Genomic DNA, 15,373 nt, shown 5'->3' with positions numbered 1-15,373 from the left:
GGAGAACGGCATGAACCCAGGAGGCAGAGCTTGCAGTGAACTGAGATTGTGCCACTGCACTCCAGCCTGGGTGACAGAGCGAGACTCTGTCTCAAAAAATATATATATACTGTCATCAAAATATTTTAAGCTGGGCACAGTGGTGTGTACCTGTAGTCCCAGTTACTTGGGAGGCTGAAGTGAGAGGATCACTTGAGCCCAGGGGGTCAAGGCCACCCTGGGCAACATAGCAAGACTTCATCTCAAACACACACACACACACACACACACACACACACACATATATATATATATATATTTTAAGAACACAGTTTTGATATTGTACTATATATGCTTCTTTGCTAATACATTAAATAACAAGATCAGTGGTAGGTCAAAACAAATGATGAGTGTTAATATTTTGAGATATCTATAATCATTATAACAAGATACAAAAATAGCTATGATTTCTAATGGTGACAAAGTTCCAGGCACTCCTGACACTCCTGTGGCTTGTGCCCTACATTCACAATTGAAAGAATGAATTTGTGAATTTGTGAATGCCCTACATTCACAAATGAAGAATGAAACAACTGAATTTAATTAAAGGTGAGTGAAGATACGCTTCATCCCTGGACCCCAAAAAGACACCAGGTTACGTATCCTTAAAGTAATACGTATATTAATTTAGAACGTATGTGCTTAGAATAGTACCTGGCATATAGCAAGTACTTGACAAACATTGTTTTTATTAATACATCTTAGGCATAATATAACTCATATATAGTTAATACTCTAAAATGATTGATTTATTAATATATACATGTGCCATTATGCCATATACATCTATCCAGATATTGCATATATGCACATATATGAACATATATGCACATTTGAAACACTGTATGGTTACCTGAGTAGTAGCCACGTACATTGACATGTGCGTGAACATGTATGTGCATTTCATACTTGTTGCTACAGACGCAAACATGGAGGTAAAAATACATCTTCCATGTACACATGCAGGTCTGTGAGGCACTTGCTCACGCACACAAGTGCTCACAGGCAGAGAGCCAGATCCACTAGAGATGCTGCCACTCAACTCAGCCTGTCAACAGGCTGACTCTAGAGACCCATTTGGACTCTAGATAGAAACCCCAGAAGTCTTCAGGATCCCTGTTCAAGTCTTGTCCTTGTAGGAGGGGTCCTTTCTAGCGATGGCCAACACCCTGTCTGACCCACATCTCAGAAGAGATGCTACACAGCAAGACCCTGAGCAGTGAGGGACATGAATCATGCCCTTTCCCTTTCCCTTCCTAATATCAGTCCCCAGCTCCAGGGCTAGGTCCTTTAGTCTGAAGGGGTCCCCCAGCCACTGATGTGTTCAGGGACCAAAACTGCAGCCAGTCAGCACATGATATTCCCCTGGCCATGGTTCCTACTGCCAGGGCTGGTCATGTGACTTCAATTAGTTCACTCATACTAAAGAGGAAGACTTAGCATTTCAGGGATACAGAAAAGTTACCTCTTCTGCTGGCTGGGCATGGTGGCTCATGCCTGTAATCTCAGCACTTTGGGAGGCTGAGGTGGGTGGATCACCTGAGGTCAGGAGTTTGAGACCAACCTGGTCAACATGATGAAACACTGTCTCTACTAAAAATACAAAAATCAGCCAGGAGTGGTGGCAGGCACCCATAATCCCAGCTACTTGGGAGACTGAAGCACAAGAATTGCTTGAATACAGGAGGCAGAGGTTATAGTGAGCTGAGATCGCACCACTGCACTCCAGCCTAGAAGACAGAGCAAGACTCTGTCTAAAAAAAAAAGAAAGAAGAAAAGAAAAAGAAAGATTCTCTCTTCTGTTGATGGAGAAGACACTACACAGCATGGATGCTACTCCAGTGTGGACCACCAGGAGAACCACATTTGGGACCAATCTGACAGGGAGGTGGGAGAGTGAGTGGTTGAGTGGAGGGTCAGAAGGGGCCTGGAGCTTTACTGACATCATTGAGGTCCTGAGTCCTGTCATCCCTGAAGCCTATCTCTAGATGATCAATTTCTTTTTCATTTAAGACAGCGGAGTTGGTGTTCTGTTACTTGCAGCCCAGAGCATTCCGAATGATGCAATGCTTACATTTCTGTTTCCTCACTGAACTCCATCCTTACTCTGAGAGAAGAGAACCATATTATATTGCAGAAAACTGAGTCTTAGAGAGGTCAATCAATTTGCTCAAGGTCACATAGACAGTAAACAGAGAAGACAGGCCTTTTATATCCAAAACACATCTACCTTCGCCTTTCCACCTTCCATCAGCTGGAAGTTATCAATAAGGGCAGCCAGTTTGGAGTTTGACTCTTGATCCTTTTGTAGCATGCATGTGTTCCTGCTCTGTGCATACAAGCTCTGTGCACAGGTGCCCAGATGCACATGTGTGTGCTGAGGTTCAACGCTGGAACTTATTCAGCTACAACAGATGTGTCTTCTGGGCCCTCGCAGCAACCTGGTATAACACACGTGCCTAGAGAGGATGTGTTTGGCATCGCATTCTGCTGCTTTTCTGCTTCTTCGACCACATGAATTGGCTTAGGATGCTTAATGTAAGATTTTATATTTTCTTCTTTTCCCCAATTTCTACACTCCATCCCACAAAAAAAGAGCCAAACAGTATTTTCCGTCAAACTGGAAGAAAGGGACTCTGCCAGTCAGGTAAGGGAGGGCAGTTGATAACTGGAATGGCACACCTTGGGACCCAACACAGAGCCCTTCCCTCCTGGGTCTCAGTTCCCCCATCTGGATAATGGGGGCTGGACACCCTCTGGTGACCCTTAGGTGTGGCCTTTGGGAATCTTCAAATCCTCACCATCCGAGCCCAGGCCTCAGTGATCCACATGTGCCACCTTTCCCAGGATCCCACTGCGGTTCTCTCACCTTCATTACTTCTTCCTGAGACCAGCTCAAGACCAAATAATGGGAAAGGAAAACTTCTGGGAGTAGAAAAGAATCTAAAAATGCCTGCCCAGTTTGAGCAGGAATGAGCTTGTTGCTCCAACTTAATATATGGAGAGCTTTAAAAGGAGGAAGGGATCCTCTGAGACCCACTAACGTTGACTGAAATTGAGAAAGAGGAAAGCAGCCCTGACATCCAGGGGCCATCCTGGATAGTCATCAGCTAGGACTGGGTGTTGCTGCACGTCAGCCCAGCATGCACAGAGAACAGCTTACGTCCTGTCCAATGTTAATGATTCCCCAGAACACCAACATCAGATGGGGTCCTCAGTGATTGATGAATCAAGACGAAAAGTGGAACACTCTGTAATCATGTCTGAACAAAGACAAATCATGCACATTTCCAAGCCACGAAAATGACCAAACACCCCCCAGTCCCAGCTAATACAAGTGACCACTGCTTCTTTCCCAATGACAGCATTAGCCTTGCCAGAGTCTGCCTTCTCTATAGACAAGACTTGTTAAGATCGCAACTGCATAATTACCCCCACTTCCTGAGAGCGTCCAATCTGAAGAAAAACCCCACATCCTCAAACCCTAATCAAGTCACCTAACAGGAGACCAATCCTATAATAAGCCTTTTCTAACCCTCTCACTAAGACATTCCAGGGTTCCCCATGCTGTGCACTTTCTTGTCCCAGTGAGTAACAGAACCACTTGCTTAACTACAGGTGCATTCCTGGTGATCTTAGGCCCTTAGGAGGGCATTGACGGTAAACTCCTTATTTGTGTGCATTCATGAAGTGAGCTATCAACTCCTTAGGCTTATAGTTCCCAAACAACCAAAAAGACTGAAACAAAATTATCAATTAAATACTAATGCACTATAAAACTAATAATTATTATTATTTATAATTAAGTTATTAATAACCATGATTTTTTTTTTTGAGACAGAGTCTCACTCTGTCACCCAGGCTGGAGTGCAGTGATGCAATCATAGCCCGCTGTAACCTCTGCCTTCCAGGCTCAAGAGATCCTCCCACCTCAGCCTCCCAAGTAGCTGGGACTAGAGACATGTGCCACCATGCCCAGCTAACTTTTGTATTTTTTGTAGAGACAGGGTTTTGCCAAGTTGCCCAGGCTGGTCTCAAACTCCTGGGCTCAAGTAGTCCACTGGCTTTGGCCTCCCAAAGGGCTGGGATTATAGGCATGAGCCACCACACCTGGCCAACGATGATTATTGTTACTGTTTATTCACCCAAACACTGCTGTAGGTACTGTCCCTGCCTCTCTGATTCAATTATCACAACCTCCCTGAGAAATAAATTCTGCATCCATTTAAAATTGGGTTTGACTGCATGTAATAGAAAACCCAAATAACATAGATCTACGCAACAAAAGGGTTTGTTTATCTGTTAGCTTTTGCTACATAAAAAATACTTAATAGCTTAAGTAGCTTAAGTGCGTCACCCTTCAGGAGGTGGAACATAACTCCCACTCCTTAAGCATGGGCTGCATGGAGTGACTTTCTTCCAAAGAGTATGGCGTGGAATGGAGGACAGAAACAGTGGCTTTGCAGTGGAGAAACGTGCCAGCAATCAAGGTCAACATCCACAGTGAGAAGTCGTATTGATAGAATGTCCCCCCATCTGAAGCGATGACATTGACACTTCACCTCTGTGGTCTTCCTCCCGAAACACATCATCCCTGTCTAATCACAAGAAAATCACCAGAAAAAATCCCTATTGAGGAACATGTTACAAAATACCTGACCAGTTGTCCTCAAAACTGTGAGGTTCATCAAAAACAAGGAAAGTCTTTGAAACCGTCACGACCAGGTGGAGCCTAAGGAGACACAACTAAATGTAATGTGGGAGCCTGGATGGGATCCTGGAACAGAAAAGGGATATTAGGGAGAAACTGAGGAAATCTGAATGAAGTATGGGCTTTTCAGTTAATAATGACAGTATGGCTCATTCATTGTGACATATGTACCATGCCCTAATATAAGATTTTTTGGTTTTAATATGTATCATACCCTAATATAAGATTTTCTGGTTTTGGTTTTCGGGTTTTTTTACAGACAGGGTCTTGCTCTGTCACCCACACTAGAGTACAGTGGTGCGATCATAGCTCACTGAAGCCCCAAACTCCTGGGCTCAAGTAATCCTTCCACCTCAGCCTCCTGAGTAACTAGGACTACTGGTATGCCATGACACCCAGCTAAATTTTTTATTTTTATTTTTGTAGGAAGAGGGCCTTGCTCTGTTGCCCAGGCTGGTCTCAAACTCTTGGCCTTAAGTGATCCTCCTACCTCGGACTCCCAAAGTGCTGGGATTACAGGTGTAAGCCACCTCGCCTGGCCTATAAGATGTTAATAATAGGAGAAACTGGGTGTGGGGTATGCAGGCACTCTCTGTACTATCTTTGCAATGATTCTCACATCTAAAACTGTCCTAAAATAAAAGGCTGACTTTAAAAAAAAAAAAAAGTCAGGGAAGAGTCAGCCCAGGGCTGCTGCAGTCTCTATGGTATCATCAATGTTTCAGGTTCCTTCCAGCCTCATGTTGCTTCATCCTTATCATGTGTCTTCATCCTGAAGGTCACTTCTTGATCCTAGATGGCTGCTGGGGCTGCTGCCATAATGCCTGAGTTCCATATAGGAAGAAGGAGAAAGAAGAGCAAGTGGGCTTTCCTCCCAGATGCATTGGCCCCCTCTAGGGATAGTCCTCAGAAGTCTCTCACTGAATAACTTCCACTCTCTGCGAAAATTTCCTGGGTTAGGAAGCTTATTTCTAATTATCACCAGGACCTGTTTACCCCAGATGAACAGGGTCCCCAGGTACTTGGCAGATCACAGATTTCTTTCCCAACCAATTGTCACATTTGGCCTTGGCAACAGCATCAATGGCCCAGGAGGGGGCTGAGTAAACTGAGCCACCAGTAGCTGTAAGTGAGGCTGGGAATAAAGTCTTACTTAGCTAGATATATCACCATTGGGAATAAAATCAGGGTTTGGTCAACAAAAAACAGGAAAAGAAGGGAATTGCATAGGCAATCAGCAGTCTATCAGGTGCTATTACAATTCCATTTTAAAGATGAACAAAACTGAGGCTTAGAGAGGTTGAGTGATTTGCCCATAGTCTGAGGACTAGGCCAAGAGGAAAACACATTTGAAGTCAGAAACTATGAGTCTTAAGCCTGCATCCCTAAGCATTAAGCTATGCGGCCATATCATCAATGCAACAATATTCATTAATTAATGATATGGTTGATGTTGCTTTGCTAAACCAGAGTTGCCACCAGCAGTGTGAATGTGGGACACTCAATTGCGATGCCATTTTGTTTGGGTTTGTCACCCACTTCCACCCAACTCTGCATGCTGATGATGGCTTTGTTCTCCCACCATTTGGCACCGTTTCACCCATGGTGAAATTTCTCCCCACCCTGTACTTCTGCATCACTGGCCTTCACTTAGCAGGAATTCATCTTTACATATCAAAGCCACCTCTGCCATTTTCTCCTCTGATTACAATGGTAAAGTGTAGTGGGCAAGATCACAGGCTCGCTGTTAACATTGCTTCAAGTGACTTAACCTTAACCTCTCTGCGCCTTGACTGCCTGATCTGTGAAATGGGGATGCTGATGGCATTTATCTTATAGGGTTGTTGTGAGGATTAAATAAAATTTTTAAAAATAGATAAAAAATGCAAAGCGTAGTGCCTGGGCCGTAGTTAGTTCTCAACAAATGCTATTCTTTGCTGCCAGTGTGATCCCAAGTCCAAACGCAAGCTCAGGCAGGACTTACCTGTGGCTCTGCAGATGATTCATGATATGCTTGAGTTACATGTTTAGGATTATCATCAAAATGAAAGCAAACAGTTTAAAAATTCCTCTGGAGAACTCATTAGCCACTACCCCCAATTCACCCTCCTTAAATTTAGAGCAAAAAGCAACAGTTTTTTAGATCTGGCCCAGACTCTAGTTCTGCCATGAACTTGTGGTATGACCCTGCACAAGACTCTGTCCCTCTCTGGGCTCAGTTTACTCAGCCCCCTCCTGGGCCATTGATGCTGTTGCCAAGGCCAAATGTGACAATTGGTTGGGAAAGAAATCTGTGATCTGCCAAGTGCCTGGGGACCCTGTTCATCTGGGGTAAACAGGTCCTGGTGATAATTAGAAATAAGCTTCCTAACCCAGGAAATTTTCCCTCTGAGGGCTGGGATTTGCAGGGCCCAGCTCTCCCGGGTCTGTCCTAAACCTGTTGTGTGGCTTTAAGTAAAGCCCTTCCTCTCTCTGATCCTTAGTGTCCCCATCTGCTTACTGAGGTGCCCCCTGGCTCCATCCCAGACAGAGAAGTTAAGTGATTTGCCCAAGGTCACACGGCAGTACATCATGAAGAACCAGACTCTGGTCCAGTGCTCTTTCTGCCCAGAACTACTCCATAGAGGGCCACTGCTCCATTGCACAGTCTCCCCTTAACCCCCAGCAATGCTGTCTCCCTAGCCACCACATTGGCCAAGGTGAACTGGGTGGCAAACACCGAAAAACTGACTAACCAAGGAGCCCAGCAGTGGATTTATTGAAAGGCATTTCCAGGATGAGGGAAGAGCAAACCCCCAAAACGAGTACTCTTGTGGGAAGAACAGGAAAAGGCATCTCTGGGGAGCTCAGGGGCAGGGCCTGTGGCTTTCCTCTCTAGGGTGCTGGCCAGGAATGATGCATCTCCAGCCACTCTCTGTCTGTGTGCCCCATTCAAGTTTCAAATTTCCAATAGAGACTGTTGAGTGCCCAGCCTGCCATCAGGTGTCTGTTAACACCAGTGAATCAGCTATGGTCAGAGGATTGCGTGGACAATTCAGACATGGCCAGTGGGAACATCACAGTGATAACCACCCCAGTTTGTGTCCATGACACACATTCCCACCTCCAGGCATGTGCACAAGCCATTGCCTTCCTCTAGAGGGAAACAGGAAGTAGTTCTCAGAACTGGGAACAGAAATAAATGCATATTTTCATTTTCACAAACCTGCCTGTGGGTTTACCATTTATAAGCACTGTGATACTCAGAGCCTGGCTTTAGGTGGTTGCACAGGCAGGGATTTGGAGGGAAATGAACTAATTTTGTTTTCCCAGAAATGCATGCATGCCTTGCTCAGCCTACAAACGTCTGTCTCTAAGAAAACCAAACTTTCTCACCCTGGGAGGCTCGGCCGTGTTGCCCCTTCCAGCAGGCACAACCAAACTCACACACTAGAAATGGTGATCATGATGATAACACAACTAGCTAACATTTTCTCAGTCACTCTACTAGGTATCTGACCTGCATCTCTCCTGTAATAGGAGGTATTATTCATAGCCCCGTTTTATGGGTGAGAAAACTGGGACTCAGAGAGCTTGAGTAACATATTCAAGGTCACACAGCTTAGTGAGAAGCAGAGCCGGAATTTGAATCCTCATATAGTTAGAGCTGCAAGGGCCCCCCCAAACACATCAAGAACACAAGACCCTTTAGCAGATGGGGAAGCTGAGGCCCATGCAGAGGAAGAGGTTGGATACATGCATTCACAGTGCTCCCACCAAGAGTTTCACCTTCATTAGCTCATTGACCATTGCAGGAAAGCATCCCCACTCCCATCTTACACATGTGGACACTGCAGCTCAGCAAAGGGGAGTCCCTCAACCAGCATCACATAGCTGGTGAGTGGCAGAGTTGGGATTCTAGCCAGGCCCAAGGTTGTGATTTTTCCTCTCTTCCCTGGGGTCTCAGATTCAGGCCTGGCTCGTGCACCCTTGGCCCATGCTCTGCTGTGGGGGTGAGGGCCTGCACCAGTGGGGAGCCTGCCTGAACTCGCTGCTTGGGGAGCCGAGGGTAGATAGTGGGTAGCCAGGAGCTGGCTCTCTGGGAGTCCTGATGAGCAGGGGTTGGCAGAGGGGCAGGTACTACAGCCTCCTAAGAGAGGAGAGGCTGGGACTCACGAGACCTCCAGAGCTGGGACAGTTTCTGCCTGATGTCGCCTCCCTTCAGGAACCAGGCCTCAAGTCCTCTGTGCTCTCTGAGCCTCAGTTTCCCCATATGTACATGGGGGGGGTGGGCTTAGTGGTTGCCAAGCACTCTTTTAGCTCTCACACTGTAGGATTCTAGTATGCCCGTATCAGTCATCTATTGCTACATAACAAATTATCACAAACTTAGTGACTTAGCACCCATTTATTTTCTTACAGTTTCTGCAGGTCAGAAGCCCTGGCATGAAATGATTGGCTTCTCTGCTTAGGTCTCACCAGGCTGAAATCACCGTGTCAGCTAGGCTGTGATCCTTTGTGCGGCTCAGGGTCCACTCTAAGTTCCTTTGGTTGTCAGCACAGGTCAACTTCTTGTGGTTGCCGGTCTGAGGTGCATGTTTCCTTGCCAGCTGGGAGCTGGAGGGCCACTCTCAGTTCCTAGAGGTCACCTCGGGTCCTAGCCTTCTTTCATGTCCCTACTTTTCCCACATCTCACATCCAATACATCCCCTGTTGGCTCCACATTCGGGGCAGATCCAGAAAGATCCAGAATCCCACACCCCTCAGCCCCCACCGCCTCCACCCCAGTCCAACTCCTTCATCTCCTGCCAGGACTATTACAGTAGCCTCCTCCCTGCAGCCCTGCAGCCCATTCTCCACTTGGTAGCTGGAGATGGGGGAAGGTGTTAAAATGCAAGTCTGATCCTGTCCCACCTCTGCTCAGATTCCTCCCACGGGTTCTCAGAGGAAAAACCAATGTCCTCAGCCAGGTGCAGTGGCTCTCACCTGTAATCCCAACACTTCAGGAGGCTGAGGTGGGCGGATCACCTGACGTCAGGCATTTGAGACCAGCCTGGCCAACATGGCAAAACCCCATCTCTACAAAAATATAAAATGGGCGTGGGGGCACGTGCCTGTAGTCCCAGCTACTTGGGAGGCTAAGCCGGGGAATTACTTTAATGCAGGAGGCGGAGGTTGCAGTGAGCCGAAATTGTGTCACTGCACTCCAGCCTGGGTGACAGAGCGAGACTCCATGTCAAAAGAAAAAAAAACCAATGTCCTCACCATGATGTATGTGACCCTATACCCTCTAGCCTCATTCCACATGGAGCACACCTCCTAGCCCTCTCCCCTCACGTCCTTCACTCCCTCCTTGATGGCCTCCATGCTGTTCCTCAAACACTCCAGGCACATACTGACTCTGTTTCCTCAGCCCAGAACACTCTTCCCTACAGACACCCCTTACCTCCTTCTGGCCTCTCCTGAAATATCACCGAGCCGGTGACGCCTTATCTGACCATCCTGTTTAAAAGCATGAGATCTGCTTCTAATAAAGTTACCCTTACCACGAGGTCTAGCAATTCCACTCCGTGGTAGTTACCCAAGAGAAATGAAAATATGCATCCACACAAAGAGTTGTTCACAAATGTTTATAGTAGCTTTATTTGTAATAGCCAAGAAATGGGAACAACCTGTATGTCCGTCAACAAGTTGGATGAATAAACAAAATACAGTGCATCCACACTGTGGAATACTACTCGTCAGTAAAAAGGAACAAGCTACAGATACACTCAGCAACACGGGCGAATCTCAATCAAGTCCATGATGCTGACTGAGAGAAGCCAGATTCCATTTGCATGAACTCTGGAAAAGACAAAGCTGATCTACAGTGAAAGAAAACTGATCTGTAGTTTCTTTGGGTGGGAGCGGGTGGGAGTCAGGGGTTGACTGTGAGGGGGCGTGAAGGAACATGGTGGGATGATACAGGAATTCTAGCACTTGTTTGTAGTGCCATACAACCGTCAAAATGCATCCAACTGTACACCTAAAATGGGCCAATTTTATTGTTTATCAATTCAACCTCAATAAAAAAAGGAAAAAACATCTCTAGTTCCCCATCCTTCCCTGCTTCATTTTTCTCCTTAGCATTTTCACTCTGGCAAGTATTGTCTGTGTCCCCTCTGGAATGTCAGCTTCTCGAGGGCAGGGATGTTTATCTGTTTTGTTTTCTGTTGCATCTTCAGTTCCTAGAAGAGTGTTTGGCACACAGTAGGTGCTCAATGGATATTGATGAATGAAGGAATGAATTCAGTCCCTGCAGGCTGATTCATTGACAGGGATGGCTGTTTTGGAGTGTCCATACACCCACCTGGAGGCTGCAGAACAAAGGCGAGATGGGAGGGCCTGTGAGACTGTGGGCAGTGGCATCATTCCATCTGAGGCCGTGTCATTGCTCAGGCATTTGGACGACGCCATTCCCGGGGCGGTGTCATGCCCACCAACCACCTTGGTGGGTGGCCCAGCCCAGAACCTGATGTGCGTTAGCTGGGATTTCCTTTGGGTGCTGTGTGTGTGGAAACCCAAATATGACCGTAGAGGGTGGAGCCACAAAACCAAGCTGGGCAGAGCCCACAGTGTGGCATGAGGTTGCCCGGGGGCGGTAGCTGGCTGGGCCTGCAGGCTTGCTTGTCTGTCTCTGTTTCAGGTTTCTTGTCTACTTTCACTTTACTTTAAATGTATTTTTATTTTTTCTGCACAGATAACACATTCACATGATTCAAAATTCAAAAGGTGTGCAAAGTAAATAGTGAGTCTTGCCTCCCACCCTTGAGCCCAACCCTCGGGTTCCCCTCCCCAGGGGCAGCCAGCATGCAGGGTTCCCAGGATAATTCTCCAGGGTTCTGTGCCAGTACAAGAGCACATGGACACGCGTTCCTGCTTCCACAAGCAGCAGCACACTGTGGGTATCATGCCACAACGTGTTTTGTTCACTGACCTGTGTTGTGTATCTTGTGATTCCACATCAGGTGTTTGCAGGATGTCTTTTGAGGGCTGCCTAGGATTCCCTTGCATACCTGGGCCTGAGTTTCTTTAGCCATTTCTCAAATAATTTCCAATTATTTGCTATTGTAAACAATGATATAATAAATAACTTAAATGCTTGGTATATGGGGGTAATTTTACATGTAAGTTGTTACTTGCCCACATTTAAACGGTGAGAGAATAACATGCCAAACATTTTTTGCAGCCTCACTAATCAGGAGAACTTGGAAGCTTTGGCCCCACTGAGTCCGAGATCCTGGATTACAGCAGACTGGGCAGGGCCTCTCCATTTACCTCCGTCCCACCCCTGATTTGCCAACAGGAACACTGGAGACACAGACAGGGAGTGACACACCTACCCAGGGACACAACACATGCCAGCGGGGCTTGGACCCCAGAGGGGTGAGTGCCGGGGGCCTCTGCCCTCCCTGCTGTAACCTCAGTCACGTGGCTTCCCGCTTCTGAGACTACGCTGGAGGAAATGGGAACCACGCCCACTTCATCATGACGCCCCCTCCCAGGAACGAACTCCCCTGGAGCAGCTGGCTCTGTACTGGACACACAGTTGGTGCTTGGGGCTTGGTAAGTGTTCATTAGCTAGTTTATATATACATTATTCTTCCAATGGTTTAGATGTGTAAATATTGACAACAAATTACCTTTTTTTGAGACAGAGTCTTGCTCTATTGCCCAGGCTGGAGAGCAGTGGCACAATCTCGGCTCAGTGCAACCTCAGCTTCTGGGCTCAAGCGATTCTCCTGCCTCAGCCTCCCGAGTAGCTGGGACTACAGGTGCTCGCCACCATGCCTGGTGAATTTTTGGATTTTTAGTAGTGATGGGGTTTCACCATGTTGGCCAGGCTGGTCTTGAACTCCTGACCTCATGATCCACCCACCTGGGCCTCCCAAAATGCTGGGATTACAGGTGTAAGCCACTGTGCCCAGCCTACAAATTACATTTTTTAAAACCTGTGCAATGTATACAATGCTAGTCCTGATAGTGCCCCAGTGCCCAGGATTAAGGGATTTGTCCTATTAGCAGACACTGAGGTGGGGGTGGCCCAGCAATCCACACAGTATAGAAGTAGCAAAGGTGGGATTTGAACCCAGGCCACCTGGCTCCAGGTGCTCATAGTCATCACATCTTATCAGAGACCCGGGGCACTGGTGGTTAAGGGAGGGCACTGTTTGATAGTGAGACCACACACACACACACACACACACACACACACACACACGTGCACGCAGTGACAGGACAGGGCTGGGCAAGACTTGGGCCTGAATCATAACTGCAATGTAACCTCAGTGAGGCAGTTGTCATCTCTGAGCCTCAGTGTCCCCACCAGTAAAGTAGCTACTGAGCAGGGGTGAAATTAGAAACAAACCAAGAAAAAGATTTGCAAGCTGCAAGAGCTGCAGGCCTGTAGAGGATTAAGGGATTTATCCTGCCGGTGGACACTGAGGGAGGAGGGACAATAGGTGGGGAGGGAAGTCTGGGACATCCAGCAGGTCCTGTTTGCCCTTAAGAACCTTCCAGGACTGCCTGGCCCAGCTGTCAGGTGGCCTTGATCCCAGCCCAGCACCAGGCTGGCAGGCTCCAGACAAAGCCCCCTGGCTCCAGCTTGGCACCCCAGGGAGGGTAGGGGCCCAAGCTAGGGGCTGAGCTAGGCTATTTTCAAACGCCAGAAGGCCAAAGAGAAGGCCCCAGCTCCCTTCTTCCTACATAGGCCCCCTCCACAGCCTGGAGTACTCCTTTTCTGTCCTAGAACCTCCCTAGAGACCACAAATGCCTCACAGCTCAACTGGAGAAACCAAGGAACAGAAAGGATCGCCCAGCTAGAACTTGAACCCAGACCTCCTAATTTCCAGGAGCTAGTTCTTTCCAGCATTCACTCACTCATTTTCACTCATTTCTTTATTCACAAATGTTTATGGAATGCCTACTCTTCCCCTGAGGCTGAGGACACAGCCTAGAGCAAGGCCAAGTCCCTGCCTGCTGAGCTGCACTCTAGTGAGAGATCCAGAAGAGAAACAGACAATGTGGCCTCTGGTTAATATAAGCCAGGAGGTGATATGTGCTAGGAAGAGAAATAAACCAGGCCAGGGAAGTAGAGACTGCTGGATGCTGACTGCTTAGCTGGAGGGGCAGGGGGGTTGTGGTGGGTTGGTAGGGAAGGCCCCTTTGAAGAGGCAGAGATGGAAATGAAGTGACAGAATGAGTCATCAGAATATCTGGGTAGGATCGATACTAGTAAAGGCAATGGCAAGTGCAAAGGCCCTGAGGTAGGAATGTGTCCAGGGTGTTCCTGGAACAGGAAGGAGGCAGCATGGCTGCAGCAGAGTAGGTAAAGGGGAGACTGGAGGAGTAACAAGGTCCCAGATCATGAGGGCCTTGTGGAGCAGTTAGGCCTTTCAGTTTTATTTCAGGCTGCCTGGCAAGACAGACCCTCACATTGTTCAAAGGCTCCAGCAGCCCCACACCATCTGGCCCTGGTGCTTCAGGCCCAGCCCCACCCACCTTCTCTGTGTTCCTGGAATCTACTCCTCCCACCACAGGGCCTTCGCACATGCCCTCCATCTAGAATCATTTTCCACTCCTATCTTTCTTCTCCTCGTTGTCTCCTACCTACCCTTCACATCTCAGCTTAAATATCTTTGGCTTCTCAGATCAACCCGCCAGGTCAGCAATCTCTCCTTCCGGAATCTACTCTCAATGGTCATAAAATTATTAGGATGATCAATTAACGTCTGTCCACAACCTAGGCTGTGAGCTTCACAAGAGCAGGTGTTTTGGTCCATTTTGTTCACTGCAATATCTCGGGGTGGGATCAGTAGTTGGTACATAGGAGGCCTCAATAAATATGTGCTGCGTTTGTAAACAAATGAGTAGCACAAACACTTTATAAAGATCATCTCGTTTCATTCAATTTTATCCAATTTACAGAAGCTCAGAGAATGAGGCAACTTGACTAAGGTCAGACAGCAAGGGCGGAAGAGCCAGGACTGCAGCCCAGATTTTTTTTTATCTCCAAAACTGAGAACTGTCCCTAGTTCTTTACCTGCACACACAGGTAAGTTGTTTGAAAATCAGCTACAATAATTCCTCCATATCTGTACTCATGCCCTGTGTAATGTGACTAAGAGATGGATTCTAAGCCAGGCGCCGTGCCTCACGCCTATAATCCCAGCACTTTGGGAGGCCAAGGCGGGCAGATCACGAGGTCAAGAGATCGAGACCAGTCTGGCCAATATGGTGAAACCCCGTCTCTACTAAAAATACAAAAATTAGCTGGGCGTGGTGACACGCACCTGTAGTCCCAACTACTCAGGAGGCTGAGGCAGGAGAATTGCTTGAACCAGGAGGCGGAGGTTGCACTGAGCCAAGATCGCGCCACTGAACTCCAGCCTGGGCGATGGAGTCAGGCAAGCCGGGCTTGTTTTCAAAGAACAAAAACAAAACCGAGAGAGAGAGAGAGAGTCTATTTCTCCATCCTTTCAATCTGACTTGACATGTCACTTGGGCTATTAGGACATTTATAATCTTGACAGAAGTAGAGGCTCAAAATGCACTGTGCGTTGGAGCTTACCTTCTCTTGCTGAATGTGGAACCCTGAGGTCACCA

At 47.4% G+C, this 15,373-nt stretch overlaps 1 protein-coding gene across 1 annotated transcript in view; it reads right to left on the bottom strand.

Annotated features, from left to right (window-relative positions):
- Positions 1-15,373, bottom strand: part of FAM110A (family with sequence similarity 110 member A) — a 139,152-nt gene that overhangs the window by 72,377 nt on the left and 51,402 nt on the right. The gene's annotated exons all lie outside the window — the stretch shown is intronic.

This window comes from Pan troglodytes, chromosome 21 (genome assembly GCF_028858775.2).
Source record: "Pan troglodytes isolate AG18354 chromosome 21, NHGRI_mPanTro3-v2.0_pri, whole genome shotgun sequence".
Lineage (NCBI taxonomy): Eukaryota > Metazoa > Chordata > Mammalia > Primates > Hominidae > Pan > Pan troglodytes.
This window is presented reverse-complemented; position numbering and strand designations above follow the sequence as displayed.